Genomic DNA, 26,219 nt, shown 5'->3' on the forward strand with positions numbered 1-26,219 from the left:
TATTTATTCCTTGCACACAAACGAGAACGCATGATCAATAGATTATCAAGGCTCTAACAGGATTTGCAAGGAGAATTTTCAGATCTTTTTGAAAGACGCATTTTTGAGAAATACTTTTAAATGATTCAAAATGGAAAATAAGATTCCATCCACTGGAGCCACCTTGAGCATCTGTCACAAGAACATGAGCAGAAAGGAATGTTTAAACATTGCACAACACAACCATTTGAAAAAAAAATTCATTGTGTTATTTTGAGAATTGTATTTCTCTCTCATATTAAATGGAATTGGGTCTAACACTTGTGAGAAGGCATGTTCACAACATATTTCTTATATTAGAAGACATGGCATTTAATCCGGCTCTTAACTGCCGACAGGCTTTGTGGGCATTTCTATGCCATGAAAATTCCAATGTATTTTTCATTATTTCCACAAAGACAGATAGAGTGTGTACATTACACATAGCAGTGTTATTGAACTGAACTGGCCTGGTGCAGTGTTTTTGCTGACTCAGCACATGGTTTCTCTTTTCCAGATTAGTAAAACAACTCTCCTTTAGGGTAAACGCTTCACAGAAAGCAAAAGGGGAACCGAAATACAGAGGGGCCTTATTTTCACCTTCAATTATACCAAGTCCAAAGGCAAACGTAAAATCGGACCCAACTTTTCCAAGTTTATAGAATTGAAAAGGTTCCTCCCTGTCTCTCCCCCATTCCAGCACTTGAGGGAGTCCCATTAAGTTGGAACACAGCTTGTTCTTCACCCATGAATTTGTATACCAAGCCTCTTGGGGTGCGGTTCCAGTGCAGGTTGCCCATGCCTTCTTTGTGCTTTGTGTACAGTATTTTAAGCAAGGCAGGTCAATCTCATTTTTTACTGACTTGCACCAGCAAACACTTCTTAAGAGTTGTGCATTAAGGAAGCTGCATATCCCAGACATTGCAAAGATACTTGTAGGGCCTGGGGTGACCTGGGGTCACAGCAGTTGTCCACCTTCTTTGCCTGATTTAGCGCTAGAGCCTTCAGAGATTTAGAGTTGTGTGTGCACGCTGACCACCACGTACATGCTAAATGGCCTGGCGGTTCCTACCTACATGGAACGCTCTTGACGGTTCTCTGTCCCCTGACACACTCAGCAATCTGGTGCGGTAGGAATCGCTGGGCTGCAGGGTAGCTCCTGGAACGGGGTCAGGCAGAATATTGTGAACCTCCGGTCCCCCCAAAGCCCCCCAACTCCCCCGCCTTTGGCCTCCCCCATGACCTGCTCGCTAATCAATGCAAATGTCGTAGGAGGCCAGGCCCGCAATTGGCATTCCAGAGAGCACGGACCACCAGCCGAGCTTTAAATAAGTGCAGATGTGACAGGCAGGAGACCCAGGGAGGGCCGCCTCTCTGCCACGCACCTCCCTCCGGGAGCAGGCCGATGCACACTGCCGCGGGCCCTGGCTGTGTGCGCAGTGCACCCTCGGCGTCAGTGGGAACTATGTCCTGGAGAAATGGGTTGCGCACCGAATAACAGCAGAGGGAATGGAGGCCCCTAAGTTTGAGGGCAGCACAGGGATGGTGTGAGCCCAGTCGCCCATAACTTCCTTGGCCCCGCTGCTGCTTTCCTAAGTGGCCGGAGAATAACGCACCCTCGCCGCCCGCCCCAGCCTCCGGGGTAAATCCCGAACCTGGCTGGCCCGACCGCTAAGGAGGCTTCGCTCTTCCAGGGCAGCACCTGACCCGCCAGCGACATCCACGAGTCTGGAGCTTCTCCCCCACTGCTGCTTACCCCCACCCCACGCGGCAATACACCTCCCCGCCCCAACCCCAGCCTGGAGGCTCAGCACCGACACCAAAGAGCTGTGTTCGAGACGTCCCGACCTGCGGGCCGCAGTGTGCGGTCCTGAGAGTGCGGGCGGAAGTGGAGGGACAGGTCAACTGTGGGTCAGTCCCCAAGCCAGAATGAAGGCTGAACGGCGCTGCCCCGGGGCGAGGTGCGGCATGGAAGCTTACGGCGAGGGCAGCCGCATCTCCACAAACCGCCCGCGGCCCCGGCGACCCGCAGGCCCCGCGGTAGCCCCGACTGCAAGTTCCAAGTCTAACGGGCTCAGGGAAAAGCAGAGCCTTGCCCATTCTTTGGTATTTCGTCCGTCCTGAGCCCGATTCCGAATTTATTCACAACCATCCCCTCAACCCCACCATGTCGGGACGGCTCCACTAACCTCGTCAGGTCCGGGGCTCCCAGCCCGCGCGGCCCCCCTCGTCTACTCTCTCGCCCTCCGACCCGGGCCTTTTGGGTCCGAGCAAACCCCCTTTCGCCTACCCCGTCAATCTCCGCGGTGCCACTCGCGTGGCCCAGAAGGGCTGCAGATGTCGGAGATGCAGGCCACTTGGCGGCGGCCCACCTCCGCCGCCCGACACGGCGCCCAGGCCAGCCCCCCACCCCGCCCCGCCCTAGAGACCCCCCGGCCCCAGGCATTCCCGCCTTTCCGGGCCCCGACCGCGCCAGCCCCGGGCCGCGCCGCGGCGGGAGAGGCTCTCGGAAACCTGCAGGCCGAAGGGCCGGCCGCCGCGCCGGGTGCAGGGCCTTCTGTGCGGAACGGCCCTGCCGCCCAGTCCGGCTGGCCCGGGCCATCGCATCGGCCCCCAACGCGTCGGAGACACCCGTCTCGGTGTACTCTCCTCCCCGCGCCCCAGCGCCTCGGGACACCCCCTGGGCCGCCGGCATGCTCGGCAGGATCCCGCTCAGAGGCCGCCTGCCGGAGCCCCGGGGCTGCGAGCGTTATCCGCGTCGCCGGCCGGCCCCGGGCGTCCGTCCTTCCGTTCCTGCGGGGCGCGGCGCGAAGGGCAGGGGCTCCAGGCGGGGACCGGGGGTACCAGCGGACACCCAACCCTCCGTAGCGCCGAGAGCCACGTGCGCCGACCAGGCGCCGCACCCGCCGGGGTCCCAGCTGCCCCCAACGCCGGAAGGAGACTCCGCGCCGCCGCCAGCACGCCGCGCCCGCTGCAGCCTCCGGCCCGCACCTGCACCCTCTCTTGCTTGCCTTTCCATCCGCACGTAGAAATGCCACGAACGTTTTAAAAACAAAAATGTTTTCCCCCAGAGACACGCACGAAAGAAACGAGAGGGATACAACAATCCGAGCGCCGAGGCTCAGAAACGCGAACTGGCCCAGAGCGACCTTGCTTAGCGCAGAGACTCACCTACCTAGCCGGAGAGGCGGCAGCAAGGGGTGTGCGGAAAGGGGAGAGACACTTAAAAGACAGAGTGACATACAGCTTCAAATTATATCGAAATACCACCCAAAGCCTAAATTCCTGTTTGTGGACCTGGCCTAATTGAAATGCCGATTGTAAGCAAAAACAAAAACTTGAATGTATTGATGCAAGTCCTGTTAAAAGAGGCCAACGGGAGTAAGGTATACATGGCAATTAAGCTAGGTGATGCAACGAATAGACTATATTTTTCAGAGACGTTCTAATGAGTGTTTCTATTATTTTTTAAAGTGCAAAATTTAGCTAAGCAACTTTCTCAACAGCAAACAATCCCAGATAATATGGTTACTTTCCAAATGTAAAAATTCTTGATGATGTATCACCTAAAACAGAATTCACAAGGTTTGTGATTGTGTAACATAAAACAGCAGAACATAACCTGGCTAAAGAACTGTTAAGTCCCCTTATATAAATACCTGATTCCATCATTCAAAAATAGTTGTTGGTTTGTGGAGTAAATCTAAATCATAAGGCCAGGCTTGGCCGCCCTTTCATAAATAATATCTCAACTTTCATCCAACCCTGAAGAAGACAAACTGCAATGTCAGTATTTTGTTCTTTAGAGGGAATAAATTGTCCTTTTCAGCTGTCTGAGGTGCTCAGGAATGATATGTGCTAAGCATTCATATGAGGATATTTTGGAAGATGGTGCAGGTGTGGGCTGACTTAAATTACTTGCTTTTGTTGTTTTTCTAAAAGGTCAAATGTAGGATTTGGTTTTAGGGAAGGCAGAGAGAATACGATTTCCTGACATGAGTTAAAATGCCCATGTGCCCAGCCTCAGATGGAGGAGATAATACAAACCTGATAAGGCATTTAGCTGCCGCATCCTGAAAAATGATGTGCCTATCAGCGTGCATGTCATCAATCAAAAATTATTTAATATTTGCATTCAATTAACTAAATGACTCCACCATTTGGAGAATTTTCACAAATAAGCAATTAGTAAAATGATCAGTAAAGTCTTCCACACTCATTTAATGGTAAATTATTGAGCAATACTTTAACTTGTAGGAATATTTCATAGACTGGAAATTAGTGGTGCACTCAAAAATGGAGTGCGAGAATTTCACAGTTTAATTTTCTAAACTAGTAGAAAATACTAACAGCGTAACTCAAGAGCTGTTTTGAAAAATCATTTTGGAACAAAGACTAAATTTAGGAAACAAATCAGAGCAGCCTTAACATCTGAAGACATAATTGAGTGGAGTATATGGTTTCTTGAATGATTTTCCTTATAAAGTAGCTTAATGGCCTTAAAGAAAAAAAACTGTGCTTAATTAAACAAAAAAAATTGGCTATGTGCATGTATATTTTTTTTGTCTTATGTAACTAGAATTCCTTGCATACCAACATAAGAAACTAACAGCTATGTTGGCTATATTCCCTAAGTATCAGTAATTTAAATTCCCTGAATATAATTGACCTCATTAAGTTGAATCATAGGACATAAAAGCTACTGGGGAAACTCTTTATATACAATTATGCAGATCACTAGTAGTTTTTAAGTCACTAATAACTAGACATATAAATTTTCTGGGTTGAAGGAGAGACTGTAAATCTATCTCCTATAATTTCCTAGCCATCTTTTAAAATGAGATAAATTATAGCATATAAACATCTTTGGGATCAGTTTTATTATAAGGAAATAATTTTCTTTGCTGTCAGGGATGCCCATAAGGACAAATTTTTTTTTATATAGTGAGAGCTGTTAAATTTGATGATTAAACACATAATTTCAAACCATTTCTCAGAAAAGTTCTCAGACTATTAATAATATTTTACTTCTGAGAAGTGCATTAAAAATGCAAAATTAATGGCATTGATATTGAATTTTCGTAATTAAGAATCTGTACATACAACAGGAAATATGTGCAAATAAAAACTAAAGACTGAGGTCCAGGTGAAGGAGGACATTAAAAATTATGGTTGGCAGAAAAATAATCTATTTTACTAATAATTTGTGCCGTATTTTCTCTCTCAAGATCTGCCCTTTACAGTGATGAAATTGCTCAGGGATCCTTTTACCAACCTCACACAATTGCAGCTGTGTGTATATATTTGCGTGTGTGTGTGTGTGTGTGTGTGTGTGTGTGTGTGTGTGTGTAGTTCAATCTCCATTCGCCTTTGCAGGGCAAAGAAACAAAGGAAGAATGAAAATCTTGAGCTACTCTGACACACACAAGGACTTATAGTTTATTAATCGGAGAATTTAGCTTATCCCCTCTGCTATTCATCTGAAATTAATTAAGTGTGTAGAATTACAAGGTGGGTGTATCCGAGACAGCAGGCCCTGCTCGGACTAATCAAAAGGGCACATGTTGAATGAGCACAATTTAGTTAAGGTTAATCCAGTGAAGATGATACCTCCCTGGTCTTAATTACTCTAGGTGATAGATTGTGGAATGGGAAAGTAGGAAGGAAGAGAAATTTGGTCCTACTGAATACCAGGATTTTCTAATTTAATTTAGCTCTCTATTTTCACAGAAGCAAACAGTTTCCATTCAGAGAGCAGGACCACACTGTCTGGGTTCTTGTTTAAGGTACGTAAAACAACAACAACGAAAAATAATTGCATGTGTATTTTTAAGAAAAATAAATAGAAAAAACATTATGAAGTTTTCAAAGGTGTTGGTGATAATATGCTTTTCATTACAGACATGTCAGTTCAGAATTTTATCACAGCTCAGTGAAGTCTTTGTGATTTATATTGAGGGTGGGCTACTTTTTTGAACTTTCTTCTGACTGCCGAGACTGATCAGTGCGTTGAAATAGATAGACATTTCTGTACCTACAAAACTGCATTAATGAAATGAATGCATGTGTTATTAAAAACAATACAGTTTAAAATATTAATGAGCACACAGCTAACCACCACGGAGGAGTTGCACAATTTAAATAATGTTGAGCAAAAGAAGCAGACATAAGAATACACACTTTATGACTCCATTTATATAAAGCTCAAACACAAACAACACAAATCTGTAGGGTTACAAGTCAGCACAGTGATCACTCTCCGAGGCAAAGCCTGCAACTGGAGCAGGAGGACTGGGGACACTGATAATGTTCTGTTTCTCAAGCTGGGTGCTGGTTCCACACGTGTGTCCATTTCATGAAAACTCATTGATCTTACGTAGTTGTGAACTTACGATTTGTGCCTTTTTCTGTGTACATTTTATTTCAGTAACACATTTACTTTACGAAATGAAAATGAATAAGAGAAAAAAACACTAAGAAGTAAGGGAATGGGATTGTGGGACATTTTTAAAAGACAAGGGTGAGGGCTGAGGGCTGGGGATAGAATTCTAAAAGAGAGAAAATGCATTAAAATAGGTAGCAAAAATATTATTAACAAGGTCTCATGTGTTCACTTTGCTATCTTAATATCTGCACACCCACAAACACTTCGATTAGTCCTTAGTATCCAGACTTCACCCAAATATCTGGATCTTTCTCCATTCTTTTGTGTGTTTTAAAGTCCAAGTCTGATTAAGGTGTTTAAGAATCTTATTTTTTTGTGGCTATTTTAAGGTGCAGCCATTCCCACCCCCCCAAAAAAAAGCTCATTTTCTCCTTGCACATACATTAGAAAATCATCAGATGATTTCCTTGTTTTCAGTTTTGAGATATATTTTCTGTTCAAGAGGGGGTATCTGTTTCTGATTTATTAGCATTTGATCCCCTAGTTTCCTGCCATTGATCAAGCCTAATACTTGGCTCAGCTGATGAGTTTTATATGAAAACTGATATTTCAGGAAGACGGAAGGTTGAACCCATTTTTAATATTTTCCCCCCTTCATCTCTTTCAGAGTTTGACGTACACAGGAGACACCTAGCAAAGCCCGAAACTTTATTATTTTTCACCACATCTCCCTGGTATAAAACTTTTGTGGAAGTCAAACACATATTTATCAATAGAAGAGATGTTTGTCCAGTGTCATTCACATCCTGTCAACTGTATATACATTTACACCCTCTCGCCAAAACATGCCTTCACCCCGCTGCTGACCGGCTGTCCGCCGTTCAATCTCCAGTGAAGTCTTGGTGAGTAAGGTCAACTCCTTGGAAACATCTGTATTTGATCAGTTTGCACAAAACAGGGGCCTTCCTAATACTGGACTTCCCCGAAGTCCGCTGCGACAACAGTTGATTCACCACTGCTGCCCGAGCCTCCCTCAGGAAACCTTTTTTCCCCTCTCAGACGATGCCCAGACTCAATTCCACTGTAATGAGCCCAGGCCGTTTGCAGTTCCACGCCTTCCGAGCTGGCAGCACACTGGGGGAGGATTTCCCTTCTTCGACTAGAAGAGATCGTCCTAGTTCCTGCGAAAGGTAGGGCGATTTGTGGTTCTTTATTTAGGTCCTGAGAAAGAGTAACAAATGGAATCTGATCAGAAAGTCAGCAACATGTCGACAGTATCAACCATTCTAGACCCCGATAGGGTCAGTTCTCTGCTCCCAGGTGCACGTCCGTGGAGGGTTAGCATTAGCCTCTGTGTTTTCTTTCCTCTCTCTCTTTTTTCTAACCAAGTTTTCAGCATTGCATCGTCCGCACATTGTTCCATCAGAAAATCTAAAGGACAACTCTAGAGTTTCTCTTTCTTTAAAGCAAAAAAATAACTTAGGACAGTCTGATAGTATTTTGATAGGCAGAATATTTTTTTTCACCTCAACAGAATGACAGGGGCTGAGGGCAATTTAATGCTAGGGAAAATTTGACCAAAATTCTAGTGTAAACTTTTAAATTAAACATCAACCTGAAGACAGCATGAAAAAAGTTCCATTAAAATTCGAAGTATCGTTCAATTCATTCTACTGGTAGAGCATTTAGAAAACCCCCGTCAAGTATTTACCAATTTCATTTACTACAATTTAAAAATCTACAAGTGTGACTATCTTTCATTTACAAAGATGGTGAAGCAAGAGGCTGAAAAGACGAATCCGTTACCTTTTCACTGATGGGCTTCTGCGTGCAATAGGTGTCAAGTGAGAGGCAAGGGACACAGAAGGTAGCCCTCTTCTTCAAGAGCTGTTGGTCCAGTGGAGGGAACAGGGCAAAAATACACGAAAATGTAAATAACAGAAAAAAGCGAGAAGTCATGGGCAGTCATAAGTGGCACAGTCACTTCCATACGTCATCCATCTTTTCCCCCATGTTAAGCACATCAAAACTGGCTCCTGGTTTAAGGCTGATGCCTGCTTGTGGTCCCCTCTCAGCTCTCAGTGCTGTTGCTTCCCCATCACCCATCATCAGCTGTGCTGGGGTCAGACACCTACATTATAATCCCGGCACTTCTGGGACCTGGGGCAAATTGCGGAACCTCTCTGTGCATTAGGGGCCTCCCCTGTAAATAATGGTAGTGCCTCATGGGGCAGGTTGGTAAATGAGACAGTGTATGAAACATTCTTAAGCAAGTGCGTACAGCACGCTCAGCGCAGCCAGCTGGGACTCGTATTCAGATTCCTGCCATTCCCCACCCTCCCACATCAGCCAGCCATGTTGTGTTTAATATCTACTGATGCAGTTTGGATAAAAAGGAATTGTCTTGAACTACTTCAGCACACTGCTTTTTTATTTTATTTATTTTTTTAGTAAACTGCTTTTTAAAATACTGCTGAAAAGTCTACTGGCTCTGCCAAGCAACCCAAGTCAATGGTGATGGAAATTTAGGGTGATTCACATCACCATATTTTCCCCTAAGTGCAAAATTACACACTGCACAAATAAAGGAACAGTTTTTTTTTTTCTGCCACAAAAAGATTAACTTTTAAAGATCTTACAATGGGTGTAGAAATCCTTCTTGGCACCAAGGCGAATGCTGGTCCCAAATGTTAACATTCTGGAAAACCCGATCACCTTGCATAATTTTAAATGGCTTTATGCAAGTGATTCAAATGCTTTTTCTTACCTCAGCCTAGTCTCGTATGTCGGCAGTTTTTTTTTTTTTGGTTTTTTTTTACTCATTTCTGCTTCTGAATTGCTTCGTGGCTGTACGACCCCATTCCTGTATCTTCTCGGTCTGCCTCTGGCTCTTCAAGACACTGTGCGTCTCTCCCACTGCCTCTGGCCACTTCGCCTCAGCAGCTTTCTTCTCCAAGTGGCTCCCTTTCCTTCCCTCTTGGCCATCCAGGTTTCCTGCAGGATTAGTCTCAGTTCCTACTGTCTTTGGAATAAAACCCTGGTTGTCACCTTTAGGGTTGTGAACATTGGTCCTCTTCAGAGCTCTTCTTTCAAAGTGAAACTTCCCCGAGTTTCTCTTTGCTTTGCTCCCCAAATTAAACTCACTGTACCCTTGACCTTGGCTCTGTCTCCCTTCTCTGGCTTTCCTCATGCATGATACTTGTCTCTCTTTGAGTGAAGGCGCAGTGGCTACAGGGTGAGGAAGGAGATGTTGGAGTCATGACTCCTAGCCTTCCTTGGTTTATCATGTCTTCCTCCTTCTACTTCCCATGAAGACAGTTCTGGAGCCTGTCATAACCTCCTTCTTCAAAATTACTTCTGGAAGATCTGCTTAACCCCACCTACCTGCTCGCTAGCACCATCTAAAAGCACAGTATGTTTCAAGTGAGTGTGTTGACACTGTCCTTTCTCTAGATAGGGAAACCGTTTCACTCTTGTGTCATGTCCTCAGGAGTGTTTCTTGACAAGAGCTGTGCCTAATTCAGTTCTTTATAGAACCAGGCATGTTCCTGTCATTAGATTAAAAGTCCCATTCGATTCTATTAAATCTAATTAATTTAAAATGTAAAGATGATTTGGGGTTGCCCTGAGCAGTGAAAACAAAAAAAGAATGGATGCCACATCTCTGCCCCCATGATGGAAAATAAACACATATGAAAGAAATAGAAAGCAAGGCAATATCAGTGTGATTGAGGGAGGTCTCCAGCCTTGGAGGTAGGAACTCCCCCGGGAGAAGTCAAGGTTTGTTTGTGTCCAAGGGGTTTTGGGGAGTGGTTAAAAAATGTTCACAGTGATTCCTACTTAGTTTAGTGTCCAAATTACTAATTTTTAAGCAATTAACATTTTGAAAATACCCACACACTACTGAATAACTAATAACTCAAAAACATCAACTTAAGTAATTAGATTCCCCCTAACATTTTTGCACACTTAAGCAATTGAAATCTTCACAATTCTAATATATCAGATTCTCCTAATTGCTTTAAACACATTTAAGAAAATAAATCAACAATGATTTGATTATGCAAAACTCATCAGTTCACTTACACTGAAGTCTGTTACAAAAGGGCTAACACCACACACTTAAATGTGATTCTTCTCTTTTGTTTGTTTGTCTGTTTTTAGTCTAATTATTAACTTTTTAGTTCTTTGTTCTTCACCTTGGGTATGATTCTTACTCAACGACCCTTAAGAGTCAGACTTAACTTTCTAAGCCAAGTTAAGGTTGCAAATACAAGTGGGATGATCCTGATTCAGGCCAGGGTACAAGTGAAGCAAGTGCTTTCCAAGGGCTGTGTCTGGCCAGTCAGGTACTTTACTACATGGAGACTTTGGTTTGTTACATCAGAACTGCCCAAATTATAAGCTCTGACCAAACAGATACATTTTTATTGTTTTGATCTTAATCTTCTCCCCCAAATGAGGCTTGTTCTGAGTGTCTTACCTTGTCCATGGTACAGTCTTACGGAAGTTAACTCTACAGCTGCCTACTCTAAGTACCTTCTCTTCATTTTATAGCAGATATGAGCCTGTTTTGCAACTGCTGGTTTTCAGCCATTCAGTTCCATTTTAACTCAAATGTTTGGTAAATTTAGGTAACCAAAATTATAGAGTTATAGTATTGATGTTCCACACTCCACTAAACTAACTATAAGATATTGGCACATCACTTTCCTTGAGCTCCAGGTCCCGGACTTCACCTCTGAAGTTCAGTCAGCCCTAACCATCTGTGATGCTTGGATTCTAAGTGGCAAAATGTATGTGACATACAACCAGTGCTGTGGGCCTTCATGGGAGGTGTGACCAGTGTGAGCTGGAGTTAGGGAAATCCTGCAATGGAGTTGATGGGTCAAGTGGGATCGTGAAGGATGGTAGGATTCGATTGGAAGAGAGAAAGAGAAAGGGCATCTAGAGAAGGGGCAAACATAAGCAAAAGCCTGGCAGGAGGAATTTGGTGGTCCCCATAGAAGTGGAATGCAAAATAAAACTATTCAAGAGAAACCACAGTGGTAGCAATTAGTACCAGGAGGGATTTGCATGTTTACTAATAGTGAACATTGGACATGTCTGTCCTGGAAGCTCTGTTATCTGTTCCTAAACATTTTTCCTACTTGACAACTGTTTATGGGATTTCCTTTGAGGATATAAGTGCAAATCCAGATAACACCTTAGCAAAGTTGTGTTTATTCTATCTGTTCTGTACCCAGACGTTGGAGGAAAAGGGTGTCATCTACCACACCCAGAGGTGTGTGAGTACAGTGGCTCTGCCACCCTTCCCTCTTCTTACCGAACCCCTGCCCTCCTGTTTCAGTTTTCTATTGCTGTGAAACCAACCGCTCCAAAAAATAATGGCTCACGACAGCAGTTTATTATCTCTCATGATTCTGTGGCTTAGCTGGGTTTAGCCAGGCAGTTCTGCTCCACATAATATCAGCTGGGGTCACTCACTTGGCTGCATCCAGCTGCTAGGTGTAGTGTCCTGGCAGGTCAAGGAAGGTTTCATGCACGTGTCTGGTGCCTCAGTGCTTCTCCATGCGGCCCTTCCTCCTGGTGGCCTTGCTCACAACATGGCGGTTTGAGGATGGCCAAACTTCTTATATGGCCGCGCTCTTCCAAGTGGGAAGAAGCAGAAGCTGTCTTAAAAAGGCCTGCATTTGAGAGTTCTAGAATGTCATCTCCATGGCATTCTATTGATCAAAGCCAGTCACAAGACCAGTCCAGATGAAATAATCCTCCGATGGGAGGAGCAGTCTGTGCAGAAGAGGGCTTGGTGGTAGCCATCCTTGAGAACTATCTTCTCAGTCTCCTCCCCACTGCACAGTCGTGCATGCAGGCTGCTGGAGGGATTAAAACAACTATAGCAACCGACAAATAGACCTCGGAGCCAACAGCAATCCCCCTGCCAGGTGTCAGAAGTTCCCATCTGTGAGCAACTACAATAAATGCTGGCGGCTCTGCTCATTTTGACTCTTCATCACACACCTTTGGTTACTGCTCTGTTTCTCAAGGGTGAACACTCTCCCCCCTAATTAGACAGCTCCCAGGGGAGGTGACCACCTGATCTTCTTTCATTTGTTTGACTGTACCTTCAGTCAGGCTAATAGGTTCTGAAGAAAGTTGAACTTGCACAAAAGTCCATGCATTCGTATCTCATGAGCAGTAACCAGAGGTCTAGAGTTATAGCAGTGAACAAAGTCCCCGCATTCATGGAGCTTGCATTATTGTTGAATAATAATGACGATGACCGTGATCATACCCACTGATATTGAGCAACTATTGTGTCTCCGCCAGATATTGTAGCTGCTGCTTTACGTGTGTTTTGTCCTTACTCCTCCCAGCAACTCAACGAAGAGAAGTTGTTACTGTCCCCTTTCACAGAAGAAGGAACTGAGGCTTTAAAGAGATTATGCCATTTTCCTTCAGGCCAGAGCGCCTCAGTGACAGAGCCAGCATCCAACCCTGAGACTATGTAGCTCTGAAGTGGGGCCATTACCTCTATTCTGGTACTAGCGAGGTTGCGCAAACGCCTCTTAACAACGCACAGTTTTCAGGTACCCCAAGAACATCATGACATTGCCAAAACAAAAATGCCAGACAAGCATGTGCCAGTGGGCACGTGTGTGTGTGCACCTGTGTAAGAGAAGGCAGTTGATACTGGGAAACTTAACAGCTCTGAAGCAGCAATTCTCAGTGTGGTCCATGACTCAAAACTATTCTCACTACAATACCGAGACATTCTTTGCCTTTTTCATTTTCATTCTCTCACAAGTGTACCCTGGAGCTTTCCACAGGCTATAGTATGTGTGATCTCACAACCGACTGATGCAGAAGCGTATATGAGAATCAAACTGACTTCAAATAAATCAAACATTTCAACATTTTCAAAATTGGAAAACAATGCCAGGTTTCTCACTAGGTTTTTTTGTTATTGTTTCTGAATATGTAGTTACTTTTCATGAAAGTATTTTGTTAATATGCAGAGGGTGCCAAAAAAATGTATATACCTTTGAAGAAATGAAAAAACTGTATTAAAATTCTAATACAATGAATGACGCTGGCATTCATTTGATTAACATCATCTTTTGAGCTAACGTCATACTACACATTGCTACCGTAATTCAATTCAACTTCGAAAAGTAACACATAGATAACACCTTCTCAAATTTGTACATTTTTTTTGGCACCCCCGGTATAATGGGTTTATTATTTTTAAATGGATTAATAAACAAGTTTTTTTTTAATTTTCACATTAATTTTCATGTTAATTGCTAACATGGAAATTATTGATAGAATTCATATAAACAAAAGCTTATTGGAGTCCTCAATAATTTTTAAGTATGAAAAGGAGTCCTGAGACCAAAGAGTTTGAGAACTACTGCTGTTAAGTGTTACAACTAGGGGTGGGTAAAAGTTGGAAACCTCTGACTCAGTAGGAGAAACTAAAGGTATAAGTCCTTTGCCTGAGTTTCGGTAAGCATTTTCAAAGATCGAAAGGAGGTAGAATGAGATGCTCTGAGAGGAGAGAGCCCCTGGGAACCATGAAGAACCCACTGAAAGTGAGAGTGAAACAGGATGTTGAATTCTCTCCCAGCCTGCAATCCAGAAGCCCCAGGAGAAGTTGAAAGGGTGAGGCATGATTTGCCCACTGCAGGAAGCAGTCGTTTGCTACAGAGACTAAAACTCTCGTTTGTACCCAAGAGCCAATGCTTTAAACAACACTGCCCGGGTGGACGAGTGCCCGGCCCTGACATCTGAGGACATCGGGTCAGGGCTGATCTCCAGATACTCAATATCGACACATAGATTTGTTCAGAAAACAAAATGGGCAAAGCAACATCTGCTCGTTAGCCTGGTTCTCCAGCAGCAGCTAATACTGTGCCCTCACCCCCATCCCATCCCCATGTCTGCCCAGATCGCCGAATGAGAACTGGGAGGACAGAGGCTTGTGAGCTGGATGCTGTAAAGGTCAAAGTGCATTGCTTGATCACTGCTGAACTCCCTGTTTTTATCTCCGGCATCCTGTGTTTGTGGTAGTCAGTCCCAAGTCATACACCTCAGTTCTTTCTAAAACTTCTTTGTTATGGTTGTGAAGATGCGAAGGACGGTGTGAACAAAAACATCGACATGAGCAGCCTGGGCTACACAGCCCAGCCTCACCATCTGACCTTCAATTAGAGGAGCAGAACCTTCTGCAGACTGGTAGCCACATGAACCAGCCCCAGGCTGACCAGTGAGGTTTGCTAAAAGGCTGTCAAGTGACGAAGCAGCTCATCCCTAAAGGCGGGATTCCAGGATCTGGGACAAACTGGAATATAGTGAGTCCAGGGAAAGAGGATTAGAGCCTCAGCCCACGAGGATGAATCACTGCTTCCTGTAGTCCTCTGTCCTGTTACCCCATGAGCACCTCTTTCTTTATCTCTTCTCCTGTTCTTTACTTAGCTCCTTTGTCTCCCACTCTGCTTCCAGCACCATTTCTTCTTCATGCACCCTCCCTGCTTTTTCTAGAGTTTGGGCCTCGAATCCATGGGTGTGGTTTTGCTGGAGACCCCAGAGAGCAGGAGGTGCCGCTGAGCCCTAATTTAGAGAGGGATGCGGAGGAAGGGGGAGGATGAGTCAACAAAGTGCCTTCAGTTTAAGAAAATAAGAAGCATGTGAGTCCCGTTTTGCATAGATTTTATTTAATTTAATTAGGATAATGATGCTATCTTTATGCGACCCAATCACAGAAATGAATGTACCTGAATATTCGGTGTCATAACACCACTTATGGAGTTGCTAACAATGCTTGTCTAAAAGGCTCTTAAAACTACAAAGTAATACATCTCTAGGGGTGGACTCCCAGGCACTGAGACAGACTTGTGTGAGTGATATTGGGGGAGAAGAGCTACTCCAGCCTCTCTCCAGTTACAGCAAATGGGCAACCATCTAGTACAGTTATGTAAAAGGCAGACTGCATCAATTTCCATCTGAATGCATGCTTGTAAACTAAAATGACTTGTGGTGAGTTATCTTCTCCAACCAAGAGTTCTAGGGCCTTAAGGTTTACATTAGTGACCCATTCCTTGAAAACTGAGCATGGCTCCAGCAAAAGGCAGCCTCTTAAGTCCCTCGGGCCCCTCCCATGACAATGAGTTGTCTGGGTGACTTGGCAACAAATAGAGCAGAGTGGTGCAGCATTCATTCGTTCATGCAACAAATAATGGAGGGGACGGAAGAAAGGCAGTGAGGAAAGGGATATGGGGCTCTCCAGGGACTGGGGGAGAAGTGTTACCAGCTTCGCAGGCGTGAGACTTCTGTCTGGCAGGATCAGCTTTGGAACCACAACCAGAGTCTCTGAGAGAAGCCTCTCGGGCTCAAGGCAAAAATGAACCCCCGGCAATGGAGAAGATGGCAAGGAAGAGGAGAGTCTGTGGGCTCCACACTGTCGGCTTTCCACTTAGAATTGTACCTCCAGCAACATGTCCTCCCCTCCCCGGCTTTGCCTTGTAGAATTTGGCAGAAAAGAGCCTGTGGAAGTTTTTCGCATGAGCACGACTCATTTCTCTCGTGAGCAGGTCAAGTGGGAGCCATCTACTCTGAGGTGTGTGTGGAAGAGAGTCAGAAAAGCCCTCCCCGGCTCTCTCACTAGCCTCTCTCTGATGCTGGCTTATTCTTCTGGTATAAGCACCCTGGGTCCTAAAATACAAACCCTACTGGGGTAAGTAACAGATCAAGACTTGAGCAGTTGTCAATCCCCAGCAGGGCAATGGTGAAAAAGCAGCTGCTGGTAAAGGGTACCAGGTATTTGGGGTCAAAAGACTTGGATTCAAATCCTGCACTTTTTAGTTGCATGATCTGGTACAGTCACTTAACCTGTTAGAGCAATATGTATTAAGAAAGAATTTGTTAATGTGTTTTTTTGGATATGGAACACAATGGTGTAGGTCATTCTTACCCGGTGACGGATCTTCTTGTGTGTGAGCTGGGAGGAAGTTTGTCAGGAGGGCTGAGGAGGAGAAATGGAGAAGGGGAGGGAGAGAGCTCCACAGCAGAAAATGGTCTAAGACAGACAGGCCTGGAAGCGGAGTAGGCACTCGGGGGGGTGGGGAAGGGGTAGGAGTAAGAAAAAAAGCAAGAAAGTTGCCCAAATCAAACAGCCAATTGGCGATTTGTCTGAGACTTGGGATCAGCTTCCGCTGCTAAAACACAGACTGTGGAAGATCCTTGAGACGTGATGTGTAGAGGCCCACGGACTGCCCTGTGGGGCCAGGGACAGCTCAGGAAAGAGACAAGGAAATCATGGGACTCTCTGGCTTCTATGTAGGGTGACTCTTGGAGAAAAGCCTGGGGTTTCCTCACTGCTGTTCTCCAGGCTAGGGTGAGGGTCTGCCCTGTGCCTTGCCATGGGCTGGAGAACTCTCTGGACCCTGCTTTGGGGTCAGAGGCGTGTTGGGCAGTAGGTGCTCAGCCTGAGACCCTTGGAGTAGGTGCTTGGCCCACTCACTAGGAACATACAGACCAGGGTGAGGGGGCCACAGGACCCCCATATTTAACTCCCAACTGGTTAAGAAACCACTTCTAATAGAGACCAGTCTTCTAATCTGAAACCTTGGGCATCCCAGCTTATCTGGACTTCTGAGGCACTCAAGGTTTCATCTAGGGAAACACGTCCGGTTGCACGGGAGGGAGGACTCAGGAAAATCTCTTTAAATTAACTCGAGACTGCTTCATTCGGCAGGGGAGCTCCGGGGAGCTCCGTAGGCCCCAGCTATGCTAATGCAGCCTCGGTTTGAAGGGCAAATGCCCCAAACGCAGCAGCACCACCTCCACAGTAACACTGGCTGCTGCTCCAGGGCCACGGGGCTCTTACCACATTGTAAACTATACATTTGCAAATCTCACAGCTAATCCACAGTACAGCCTGCCTGCAATCTAATATGGGTCTGAGAGCCTGGAGGCACCCTCGTGGCACAGGCAGACCCTGTCTTAAGCCTCACACTGAAACGTACAACGGGTTAGCCAGACTGCAAAATATGTAACTTGAAGTCCCCTTGCCATGAGAACCACGTCTCTGGAATTTCCTGGCTTCGGGAGGGGTGGCGTTCAATTTCTAACCTTTGCTTTATGTTGGTGGAGCTCTTGCATTTTATTCCTGGGGTTGTTTCTGTATATGGTAGGGAGGTGAGGGGGCAAGGAGAAAGGAATGAAAGAATCTAATAGGAAAACGCGGAGCCCGAGTCTGCCAAGTGGCACTATGGAGGCCCCTCTGGGCCTGGCACAGTGGGCCCAGGGACAAAGTAATGCAGACCGAGGTCCTGGAAATGCTCCTGCCTTCTCCCCAAGGACACACTGCTACAGGTTCCCTCACAGCCTGGTCATTGTGGTGAAGTGAGAACAGCTATCATATCAGGGCAAGGACGCTGGACTTGGGATCAGAAAACCTCATTTCCAGCCCTGCTTTTACCACTTGCTCCTGCGGGACCTTTGACAAATCTCTTGACCTGTCTGGGTTTCAGCTTCCTCCTTTATCAATGAGGCTAATCTTACTCTCCCAGAGAATTGTGAAGATTGGATGAAGTAAACGGGAAAATAGAGGCCATCCATGAACCCATCTAGGGGAGCTCTTTGGAATATCTGGGTTCAGAAAGGTTGCTTCTGCAGCTTAGCCCAGGAACAAATAAAATATCCAGTGAGCAGCTCCTGTGTGCTGGCTACGTTGGTTGACCATGGGCGTGAGGAGAATAAGAAAGGCCACCATGAAGCACAATCGAGTGTTCAGGACAACGCCCTCAAAAGATGACTAACAGAACAGGGCACCTTTGGCTAAGAATCAGTAAATGTTGAAAAGAACTCGGAGGAGAGAAGAATGAACATTCAATAATGGATGGTAGATTCTTTTAGAGAAAAGAAGCCCTTGGAATGCTTTATCCTTTTCGCTTTGGCATCCTGGGACTATTTCTTGCCCCTAATCAGTCTAGCCAAATGTATCTAAATTTGAACAGTCACAGGATCCATAATCTAACTCGGCCTAAATAATCTGAGCAAACATTTCTAAATTAAATTGTCTTCAGAGAACATTAGTGTTTTTCACCAGAAATTTTTGTCTTTCATGTCCCAAGTCTGTAGGCCCCAACACCATGCTGAGTGCCTGCGAATGCATAGTCTCTAAAATTTTATTGTTCTGGATATGTTCCGTTGGGGAAAAAATTACCAAATGTCATCATATAATTCAATTTCTTGGCTCCTACCTGAAAAAGCCTTAGCTCTCCTCTGAGGGAATGCCTTGTTGATAGCTGAGGCCTTCAGCCTGGGACCACGCCACACATCCCGTCTCCTCTGCAGCCCTGGGGTTCAAGCTGCAGCCGACAGGGAGGATTTGAGTTACAACTAACAGAGCACAATGACATTTTAAAAATATCCAAGCATCTCTCTTGTTGCCTGAAAAACCTCTCCAGGCATGTCCCTGTGTGAATGTTATGCGACAAGGGCCCCGTCCTACAGAGGTCCCTCCAATCTGAGCGATTTCTGAAGGTCACACTGAGGCTGGAGCTTTAGATGAAGTCATATTAACAGTGAGGGAGGAGAGTGCCTATAAACTGGGAGTGCTATTTCCGTGGAGATCTAGCTTATTAGGTAGTAAAGCAAAACCGGGGATCAATATGAAGACAGACCAGCAGAAGCAAAAGACCATAAGGAAATATAGCAACATATTTACGGGGACTAGCTTTGTGAAAATGGTATGAGAGGTGATGTCCATTTTTCACTTCATGCTTTTTGCAGTAAAAATTGATCATTAGCAATTGATCACTAGAAAAATTCCCAATAACTATTCATTTAAAAATAAAACAAGAATACAAATGTTCTTTTTGAATCTAAACCACTTGGGAGTTTGGTTTTGTATTATCTAGGGCAAGTTCCTTAACCTTTTTAAGTTTCAGTTTTCTCATCTGTAAATTGAAAACAACAATACCATTGCCAATCTCAACGGGTTGTTAGGAGGGTTAAATGAAGTAAACCTAGTAAAGCTTTTAGAGGGGCAGCTGGCACTTGGTAAATCTCAGTAAATTTTAGTTGTTCGTGATCATCCGTCATTTCTTAGAATTAATACCTATATCTACATATCTGTATATCTATATATCTATATCTATGTAATCTATATCTAGATAGATTGATAGATTAGATGATAGATAGATAGATGATAGATAGATGGATGGATGGATGGATAGATAGATAGATAGATAATGAGGAGTTGGTGCCATCCTTCCTGGATAGCAGAGGGGAGAGTAATTCAAGCAGGCTCAGGTGGGATAGGAGAGCGCCCAGTGCTCCTTAGCACGATGATAATAAGATCTCTTGTTCCTAAACAGAGCCAAAGCATACCAATATGAGAAATAGTCTTCCCACCATGTGAAAGTACCTGCACTGCCTTTAAAAGTTCAAAGTGTTGCCTTGGTAGGTGTGTTTACTTTTTCTAGTATGTTAGCTATATTTTAATAAAAATCTTTAAAAAATTAAAACACACACACATACACAAAAGAAAAATAGCCATGTCTTCCTAGTAGGGAGGTCAAACTGCAACTGGAGGGTCCACATTCACCTAATAAGAGCAAAGCACAATCCACCCTTTTAGGTGTGTGTGACAGGGCAAAAGAAAGTCTCTGTGAGCATCTGGCCCAAGTTTTGCAAGGAAAAAGGTGTTAAGGGGCAGAGTCTCTTCCCTTTTTTGGGAGGGGGAGCTGTTGAAGGAAGAATAGAGGCACTTGACTTAGAAACTTTAAGAAGATGGTGGCAGAGATTGTTTGTTGGCCCCCAATATCCATCTCTCCTTCTTGCTTTAGTAACAGATCCTTGAATTTTAACTGGCCACCTGGGTGCCCAGAATAAAGACCCATTCCCCTGCCTCCCTGGTATGTCTGTGTAGCCGTGTGATAGCTTTTGGTCAATAGGATGTGAGCAGAAATGATATGTGCAACTTCTGGGTCATGTTTCTAGATGAAAGGAACATAGTCTCCTCTTCTTCCTTGATCTCCCTTCCCACTGGCTAGACTGTAGACATGATGACAGGAGACCTGGAATGGCTCCTAGTTCACAAAAGGGGAGCTGCATGTGGAGGATAGCAGAGCAACAGGACAAGAGTCAGTTTCACACACTGTAAAGCTGTCATAATAGCCAGGGACTACTTATGCTCAGATTGTTAGAGAGAGAAAAATAAACTCCCATCTTCTTTAAGCCACTGTACTGGACAAAATGTATTTGATCCTTATAGATTAGAATCATTTGCATTTATACATTTTATATCACTGAACTTCTACCCCTACAGAGTTGTTAATTAGCCTAGTTAATAGACAAAGATGCATCCCCTTCTGAGTCAGATAATTTCTAGAGGGTCCATTAGATAACATGCAGTGCTCCACTGAAAGCACGCTCCATAAAAAACCAACAATCTTTCACTCAGAGTCTGTAGTAAGGTGGGAATTCAGGTGACCCTTCTGTGCCTATTCAGCCTGTCCTCCAGCTCTTTGTTAGACAACTGAGGGTCTATTTAGGATCAGCAGGTCCTTTGATCATGGCTCTTGGAGTTGCCCCATGATTGGCCCCTCTCTCTGTCATGAGAAAACCAAAATCATTACTGTGAATTCTCTCTACTTTAAGCCCTTTTCTCCTAATCCTTGGGTCCTACAGCCTCTCCCCTAGCCTCTGATAAATGTTATCAGCCTTCTTTTTATTTCCATCTCATTCCATTGTGACTGGGTTGGGGTCTTAAGCTCCCAGAAAAGAAACACCTGCAAGACAATCTAAGCATCATTTTGTCAAGAGCTCTAATTATCAAATTCCTTGAGTTGCGTTACCAAATGCCCTTTTCACAGCGTGTGCCAGGTCCCAAGGTGGGGATGGACAGAAACAGTGTATGGAGAGTAGTAAAACCCCATTCCATCACGGTAGACTTTCACATAATGAATGTGATTACCTGGCATATCCTGCATGCTCGATACGTGGTAATGACTATTATTATCAGAAGAGAGAGCTCACTGATGGCCGGGATAGTCCTGTAAGAGGTGGGACTTGAACTAGGCAGTAAAGATGGCAGAGAGGGGAGATGTAGAAAGAAAATGGAGGGGGGGGTTGCATTCCAGCCGGTGGGAATGTCATGAGCAAAGGCAGGGACACAGGAATAAACGTGTCCACTTCAGAGGACAGAGAGGAGACTAATGGGTGTTAGAGAGAAGTGGGATCAGTGGTGTAGCAGAGGGGCTGGAAAGCTGAGATGAGGAGCTTGCATTTGAAGCAGCACAGAAGGGATCTGTGGAAGGTTCTGGAGTTTATGCAGGTCTTGTACAGTCGTATCCCTTGACCACAGTGCAGCAGAAGTACCAACATCCATAAAAGCCCCTCTCATTGCTGTCACTTCCTCCTCAGCAGGACAGGGGTCCTCTCAAGTTCTGATACACCTTGGAGTAGAGCTGACCCCCAGCTGCCAGACCCCCTGCAACTTCTCTAGGGGAATTTAGATTGTGGTTTATTTTCATTATATTTCTGGGAAGATGTGAAGGCCAACCAACTAGTTTATGTTTCAAATGAGGCTTATTTCGCCAAACTTTGAAAGCTTGAGTCAAAGCTGTCACCACAACTACCATACTGCCGTGTAACACAAACGTACAAGTACCCTCAGAACGTGCCTAATGGATGTGGCTTCCAGGAAAACTGAAAGGCACAAAATAATTATTTTCAGCCATCAAATGGGCATTTGTCTAACAACATTGTCTAACTGCTCAGCTGCAGATAGAGTCTAAAAAAACATGAAAGGCGCCTACGATTTACTCTCCAAATGTCGGGTGACGATTATTAACCTGATGGTAATAAATTCTTAGAGGCAAATTGCTTGCATATTCCAAATCAGACAGAAGCAGCAGGGTATGTGTTCAGTAGGCTGTATAGGTGAGTTCCTATTTCTGAGAAATGTTTTATGTCCCAGTGCTTTCCAAAACAACATCAGAGTATGTGGCTTTCAAAGATAGCAATGTCAACTTCCTGAAAGAAAAGGGAGCCATGTTTTATATTTTTCTTTGATTCTCTCTTAACAGTATGACATCTTGTTGAAAACTGATAATCTAAGCAAATCTTGCAGAAATTTTTGCAGTTTTTATTTAAACACATTTTCTATTTCTTTTGCATTTCCCACTAATATCTGATACAGGGTTCTTCATTATTATGTGTATTATTAATTAGTGAATGCTATTAGTTGGGAGAGATGCTCTCAGAAGCTCGTAACAAAATGCAAAAACCAAAAATGGCTTAAACAACCTGGAAACTTATTAGCTTACCCAACAAGAAGTTGAAAGGCAGGGCAGAAGCAGATTGGTCAATGCAGAGACTCAGCCATGACAGTTGAACCCAGGTTCTTTACATTTTTCTGCTCCATCATCTTCCACAGGTGGATTTTCTTACTCTCCACACACCACATCCAAATGCAGGAATTGCCATATCTCTTTTTTCTTCTCTTGAGGAGGGAAATCTTTCCCAAAAGACTCAGGACAACTTCCCCTCAAGTCCCATTAGTCAGGACTGGGTCACATGACCAGGCCTAAGCAGACATCTGGATCCTCTATGGAGGGAGATTGCCACTGTTAACCAGGAAGCAATAGAGGGTTGATATTGGAGAGGCCACCAAGAGTCTGTCACTTTATCTGTGTATAAAGGATGTCTCTAATGTGAGGTGAGTGATAACAGTGAGGGAAAAACAAGTTCCAGAAGTTGTGTGGTGGGAAAATAGGTTGGGAATCATTGATACCAAGTGCCTAGTTTGAAGAAAGTTCCCAACCCCACCCGGCCTGAACACTTATAAGTACAGTCACTACGGAAAGCCAAAGAGTATCAAGTTGGCCTGCAGCAAGTTCTGTTTACTACTCAGTTTTATAAATTGGCTAAAACCATTGGAAAAAGTCATGATCGTCATAGTACTTTCTCCTTTGAGATACTGACTGCTTACATATGTGTTCCAATACCTGTCCAACTTCATAAGAGCATGAAATAGTTTGCAGCCAATCTTGCTTGCAAATGAAATGTGTAATTGTAGGCTATATGCAAAGATACAGAGCAAATAATAATTTGTTCACATATGATGTAATGTAATTGTGTCACATTATAAAAAAGCAGAATAGCTAGCTGTCTGATAAAGCTACCAGCTGAAAGAATTAGCCTCTCTTCAGTGGATGTACATGATAACATCAAGTATCTGGACCAATTAAGACAGAAGGATCTGGGAATTTAGAAGTCTAGAAAAAGGAGTCTTAAATTAACTCTAAGTAACTGCAATCAACAGAATATACAATATGCATATTGCATGTTATATAATGTAATTGTATTTATTGTAATTCTAATTATATAATAAACAATATGTAACATTAGCATATAACATACATATAATATAATCTGTAACACATGTATATATATTTCATAGAATAAAATGGTAATATTTCAATTATAGCAAATTACTTTCCTTGTATTTCTCCTTTATGTTAGTTAGATATGTCAGCTTATGTTACAAAGATTAAAGATAACACCTGTGCAACCATTCTAATAACGTAGGTTGATAGGTTTGACATGTAGAAATCATGCCAGAGGAAACGTATTGCCACCAGCGTAAATAGAATAGAAGTAGCTGCATGAAGCAAAAGGGCGTTAGATTTGCTAGGCTCCTGCAGACAAGAGACTCATCTTCCTGGTATTATCTGGCTTTTCTGGGACATCACTCTCAAAAGCAGAGTTTTCTTAGGTGTTACACACTCACAACAAGCTAAATCCTTAAGAAAACTCCGGTGCCTCTGTGGGGAACTTCACAAAGCTGTTAAGTGTTCATTGCTCTTAAAATATTTGGCAAAAGTCAACACCTGAATTCCAGTCAGCTGAGTCTGCCTTGAGTCGCTGAGGATGAGCCGGCTGTCAGGAACAGCAGACCGTCCTCACCCTTCGGCCACACCACCTCTGTCCAACACACTTAGCATACAAGACAGACCTCCTGGCTGCCCCTCCATCCTTCCTCCTTCCATTCTGTAAACTGAGCACCTACACATAGGAACACAGCTATGGAGGGGGAAGAGATGAAAGAGAAGATATGGGCACTGTTGTCATCTGAAAGTACTCAGAGAAAACAAGACAAAACAGAAAACACTCACAAGCTAAACGGTGGTGGGCAAACTGAACGGAGTGTGAGTAGCCTCGTCCCGTCCCCAGCCTTGGTCACAGTAAGAGTTTGAAGGTCTTGAGTTTCCCTGGCTCTTCTCCTAGAGGTGATTTACACCCCACTCGACCCGCACCAGGCACACTATCAATGGGCAAAAAGAAGTTGCTCACGAGAGTGGAGGTCTAGAGAAAAACCGCCGCCATTCTCTGCATTTAGAGCTCCCCAAGGCAACAGTGAAGTAAATATTGTCATCGTGAGGCTGTGGTTCCTCCTGCGCACACCCAGTGTAGAATTGCAGGCCGGCCTTAGTCATGCTACATGACGACCGGGTGAGATAAACACAGAGACTTTGTGTTTAACATTTCCTTCCGTGGGGCCGCTGGGGCCTCTTCTGAGGGCACAACACACTGGTCTTGCCAGCATTCCTTTTTTCCCATCCCTGCTCTCAGCCAGGGAGAAAGGAGCTAGACACCGCATCCTCCCTTGCCCCTAACTCCCAAGCCCACTGAGTTTAGAGATATAGGTGGTGAGTTAGTGTACCATGCCCCAGCTGGTCAGAGCTCCTGGATTTGTTGAAGGTCCAGCTTCATGGGCATGAGATCTGTGCAGTACAGGGCCCCACCCTTAGATGGGCCTGCACTTGGTTTCATGCTCTGCTGTCACCGTCTTAAAATTCTCAATACTGTTTGAACAAGGAGCCTCATATTTTCATTTTGCACTGGGCCCTGCAATTTATGCAGCCAGTCTTATTTGCCATATGGTCTTTAAAGACATTAGGCCCTTCCCTCCCACTCTCTCCGGAAAGTATAGCTCCGCCATTTCCAACTTTCATTTTCATGGAACCATTACATCACCCAAGACATACTCCCAGGCAGACTCCGTGGGAGGCGGAAAACTGTCCTGACTGCCGGTTGTGGGGATAAAAATGAGACAGATGCAGGCTCTGGATGTACCAGTCTCACCCTCCCCTCCAGGCTGTTCCCAGCCCAGGAACTGCCATCCCACTTCCCTGAGAGGTCCTTCCTCTCAATCAATCAGCGTGCACTTGCTGCTGACAGCTATCGAGGGCTCCCTGTGTGAGAGGTGAGACAGGAAAGGAGGGCACTTTACCCTATGGAGTGTAATAGCTACTTTGGTGGACATCAGTTGGCAAACAAAGTCTTAGTATATGCTGAGTGCCAACCAAGACCAGCTGTAATATAGAGATGGGAGGTGCACAGAGCTCAGCATGGGCTGGAGTGCTCAGAACTTCATGGATGATGCCCTGCGCTTCTCTCCATCTCTTCCCACAGACCAACCCTTCGCCCTGCTCTTATCTTCATCTTCCCACAGACCAACCCTTCGCCTTAGCCAGCCCCCTCACTAAAACCTGCCACTGATAAGAAGGAGGGGAAAGGAGAGTTAGGAGAGGATCTGAATACCCCCACCTCTAGAAAATGATACAACTTGTACCGGACGTAGTCTATGTTGGTGAAAATAGATGAAGGGCTTCTCCTTCTTATAGATCATTAACTCAAAAGTGTCTCAGGCAGAGAACAGTTAATTTTTGTTGAGGAGACGGTGAGAGCCCATAAGATGGGTGAAAGTCTGAAGTTTCCACTGGACCACAGGGGTCTA

At 44.6% G+C, this 26,219-nt stretch overlaps 2 long non-coding RNA genes across 2 annotated transcripts in view; one reads left to right on the top strand and one right to left on the bottom strand.

The window, feature by feature from the left end:
* Positions 1–5,992: 5,992 nt before the first annotated feature.
* Positions 5,993–26,219, top strand: part of LOC117033416 (uncharacterized) — a 31,315-nt gene continuing 11,088 nt past the window's right edge. Inside the window, exons 1-2 of the long non-coding RNA XR_004424877.1 lie at positions 5,993–7,305; positions 7,463–7,593. This is a non-coding gene — a long non-coding RNA (uncharacterized LOC117033416). The remainder of the gene's footprint in view (positions 7,306–7,462; positions 7,594–26,219) is intronic.
* LOC117033415 (uncharacterized) lies at positions 7,299–24,858 on the bottom strand. Its single transcript, XR_004424876.1, has 5 exons — positions 24,595–24,858; positions 22,744–23,043; positions 18,670–18,777; positions 8,210–8,290; positions 7,299–7,624 (listed from the first exon to the last, which is right to left on the bottom strand). It is a non-coding gene; the product is annotated as an uncharacterized LOC117033415 (long non-coding RNA).

Source organism: Rhinolophus ferrumequinum, chromosome 13 (genome assembly GCF_004115265.2).
Source record: "Rhinolophus ferrumequinum isolate MPI-CBG mRhiFer1 chromosome 13, mRhiFer1_v1.p, whole genome shotgun sequence".
NCBI lineage: Eukaryota > Metazoa > Chordata > Mammalia > Chiroptera > Rhinolophidae > Rhinolophus > Rhinolophus ferrumequinum.